Genomic DNA, 4169 nt, shown 5'->3' with positions numbered 1-4169 from the left:
AACTCAGCAAAGCCAAGGTCAGTTAGTGAGAAAATCCGTGTACTTTGTGTCAAGAAGGAAGACACGAACCTCGTCTTTAAGTTCAAAACATCTTGACAAGATCCTACCTCGAGAAAGCCATCTTACTTCAATGTGAATAAGAAGTTGCTCGTGCTCACTGCCGATCCCTTTCACTCTAGGAAGACGCAAGACGTAGAAGTTTGCGTTCGCTAAAGCTCTACTCATGCAGGAAGCGGCCAAGACAAAAAATCTTCTATCATATGAAATATATTTAATATAATTTTTTATTCTAATAGCATCTTGCGGAGCCCTCTGGCATAGCTCGCGGACCCCTGGGGGTCCGCGGACCACCTGTTTGGAACCACTGTTGTAGACAGTGGGAAAAGCGATCAGTACTATTTTAACAGTTAACGATGCTGACAGAAACGAACAAGAAACACTTGGCATAAGAACTGGTACATCATTGCTGAGACAGTAATGTCCCTGTAGCCGTCTGTCGTGGCTTAAGGTACGATTGTACGTACAGCAGGCAAGACTTGCCCCCACCTGGTCTATACGCTAGTTTCTCGCTGTCGTCCCCAGATATCCGTTGTACTGCAGGATGGCACCAACCCTAGTCTGGTAATATTTTTACGGAGTGGTGTAGCAATGAAGTACAATGCTTCATTTGCTCTAAAAGTTTAAAGATTTGTCTCTCATTTCTATGAAACAATAAAAGAGGAAGACAATTTTGGAACAGTAATAAATTGAAAACTTAACATTTCATTCATAGTACACAGTAAAAATGGAAAGTAGCTAGTCTGCTGAACCCTGATTACAATATGATTTTTGAACCCAGTTTCTAAACATTAGATTCAGTAGGAGAATACCAGTGACTTTTTGTAGTATTCGACCTCATATCACTTGCCGAGAAAAGCAGCGAACAATGGACCGACTAAGTGTTCTTGTATTTCCTTATTTAATGGCAGGCCGGTGTGGCCGAGCGGTTCTAGGCGCTTCATTCTGGAACCGTGCGACCGCTACGGGGTTTGAATGCTGCCTCGGGCATGGATGTGTGTGATGACCTTAGGTTAGTTAGGTTTAAGTAGTTCTGAGTTCTAGAGGACTGATGACCTCTGCTGTTAAGTCCCATATGAAAACCTTAAATATTTTTTAGATATTATTTATTGTGCAGAAGTGGTACAAAGCTGTTTCACTTTCAACATAATCTCCCCCAAGCTCAATGCAAGTTCTCCAGCGCTTACAAAGTGCATAAATTACTTTAGAAAAAAATTCTTTCGGTAGTCCGCGCAACCACTCATGCACCGCGTGGCGTACCTCTTCATCAGAACGGAACTTCTTTCCTCCCACTGCGTCATTGAGTGGTCCAAACATATGGAAATCACTTGGGGCAAGGTCTGGTGAGTATGGTGGATGAGGCAGACACTCAAAATGCAACTGTTGAACAGGCAGTGTGGGGCCTTGCATTGTCATGTTGGAAAAGGACAGCAATCCCCATCGCTTTGATTTGATTGCAGGCCGCAGATGATTTTTTAGGAGATCTGTGTATGATGTACTGGTGACAGTGGTCCCTCTAGGCACGTAATGCTCCAAAATGGCATCTTTTTCGTCCCAAAAGAGTCAGCATAACCTTCCCTGCTGATGGTTCTGTTCGATACTTCTTTGGTTTTGGTGATGAGGAATGGCGCCATTCCTTGCTCGCTCTCTTCGTTTCCGGTTGGTGGAAGTGAACCCAGGTTTCGTCCCCAGTAACGATTCTTGTAAGGAAGCCATCACCTTCTCGTTCAAAGTTCTTCAGAAGCATCAACACGTCGTTCTCTCATTTCAGGAGTCAGCTGCCGTGGCATTCGTCTTGCAGACACTTTGGTAAACTGGAGCACATCACGCACAATGTGGTGTGCTGACCCATGACTAATCTGTAAACATGCTGCAGTGTCATTCAGTGTCACACGGCGGTTTTCCTTCACTATGGCTTCAACTACTGCAATGGCCTGTGGAGTCACAACTCGTTGTACCTGACCTGGACGAGGAGCATCTTCCACTGAAGTCACACCATTTGCAAACTTCCTACTCGATTCGTAGACTTGCTGTTGTGACAAACATGCATGACCGTACTGAACCTTCCTTCGTCGATGAATTTTAAGAGGTTTCACACCTTCACTACGCAAAAACCGAGTAACAGGACGCTGTTCTTCCCTCGCAAGTGGGGCGGCCATCTTTATACTGATATTGCGACGGTATGTGTGCATCTGCACTATGCTGCCACCTGCAGGCCATTCTGCACGCTGCTTGTAGCTCGCTTACCAACTTACAGGATAATAGCGCGAAATTTCGGTTTGTTTTTACAAATTTAAGGTTTTCATTTGACTCACCTTCGTATCTTCAGACTGAATGAATCAAAATTCTTCAACTGCGCTCGATTTCTACGTTTATTACAGGGAGTGGCAGTAATGAAAAAGCGAAAATCGGTTATTTCAGAAACCGGTTACTTTTGGGCGGTTTTGATAGTCAGGTGAAGGTGGCATAGCAAAAGACCGGTTTAAGACAAAAGCGGTTGTTTAAGCGATAACTGCCATCCCTGCCGCTGCAGACGTGTGTCTTCGTGACCTTGCTAGTGTCGATACAGTGCGCTCCACGATACGGACTGAACCCTGTGGTCCGGACAACTTCCGCGTCGCAGAACTGTCAACACAGCCGCACACCGGCTGTTCCACGTTTGACGGAGTACCCGCAAGTTTTTCTCGGCGATTGTCCGTGGGCCGACTGGGTCAAGGAAAACGGGGGGAAATTATTTCCAAGATGGCGCCGAGGCCGGTCTCGCCAACGGCCAGATGCGACGGAGTACCGGGGTATCGAAGTGTTCTTCCCCGACGAGATTAACACGTAGGCACACTTCGTGGAACGGGGCGGGAACAGGGGAGCCACTGCGCAGTTTCGCAGTCCTTTAGCGACGTGGAGAACCCAGACGAGGACAGTTGCGTTATTTGGTGTGGGTCTGCGGTACCAGCCGGCCGCGGTGGTCTGGCGGTTCTAGGCGCTCAGTCCGGAACCGCGCGACTGCTACGGTCGCAGGTTCGAATCCTGCCTCGGGCATGGATGTGTGTGATGTCCTTAGGTTAGTTAGGTTTAAGTAGTTCTAAGTTCTAGGGGACTGATGACCACAGATGTTAAGTCCCATAGTGCTCAAAGCCATTTGAACCATTTTTTCTGCGGTACCAGTTCACTCGCTCCATCCCTCTCTCTCTCTCTCTCTCTCTCTCTCTCTCTCTCTCTCCCTTCCTCAATCCCTCCCCCTCTTTCTCTTTCCCTCTTCCTCTCCCTCTACATCTACATATATACTCTGCTAACCACCAAGCGGTGTGTGGCGGAGGGCACAATACGCGCCAAATTCAATTCCCCCCCCCCCCCCCCCCCCGTCTGTTACAAAGCGAGGGAAAAACGACTGTCTGAACGCCTCAGTACTAGTTCTATTTCCCATATCTTTTAATGATGACCATTGCGCGATTTGAAACTTGGTGGTAATAATATGTGCCCTACATCCTCGGTGAAGATCGTGTTTCCGAATTTAGTGAGCAGCCCCTTCCGTTTAGGGCGTCGTCTATCTGCAAGTGTGTCCCACTACAAAATTTTTGTGAGATTTGTAACGCACTCACGATAGCTAAATGTACCAGTCACGAATCTTGCCGTCCTTCTTTGGACCTTCTCTATTTCTTGAATCACACCCAACTGGTAAGGGTCCCACACATACGAACAATAAGACTGCACGAATTAACGCATTGTAAGCTATTTCCTTTGTTGAACCACTGCATCGCTTCAGTATTCTACCAATAAACCACAATCTAGAGTTTGCCTTACCCTTCACTTATGTAATCTGATCATTCCATTTGAGATCAATTCGAATAGTCACACCCAGATACTTGACGGATGTTACCGCTTCCAAAGACTGGGCATTTATTTTGTACTCGTACATCAATGGGGATTGTCACCTTGTTATACACAGTAGGTTACACTTACTAATATTGAGAGATAACTGCCAGTCATGACACCACGCCATTACTTTCTGCAAATCCTCGTTGATTTGTTCACAACTTTCGTGTGATACTACTTTCCTGTAGACTACAGCTTCATCGGCAAACAGTCTAATGCCGCTGTCAATACCATCAACTAGA

The sequence above is a fragment of the Schistocerca americana genome, chromosome 9, assembly GCF_021461395.2.
Source record: "Schistocerca americana isolate TAMUIC-IGC-003095 chromosome 9, iqSchAmer2.1, whole genome shotgun sequence".
NCBI classification, from domain to species: Eukaryota; Metazoa; Arthropoda; class Insecta; order Orthoptera; family Acrididae; genus Schistocerca; species Schistocerca americana.
This window is presented reverse-complemented; position numbering follows the sequence as displayed.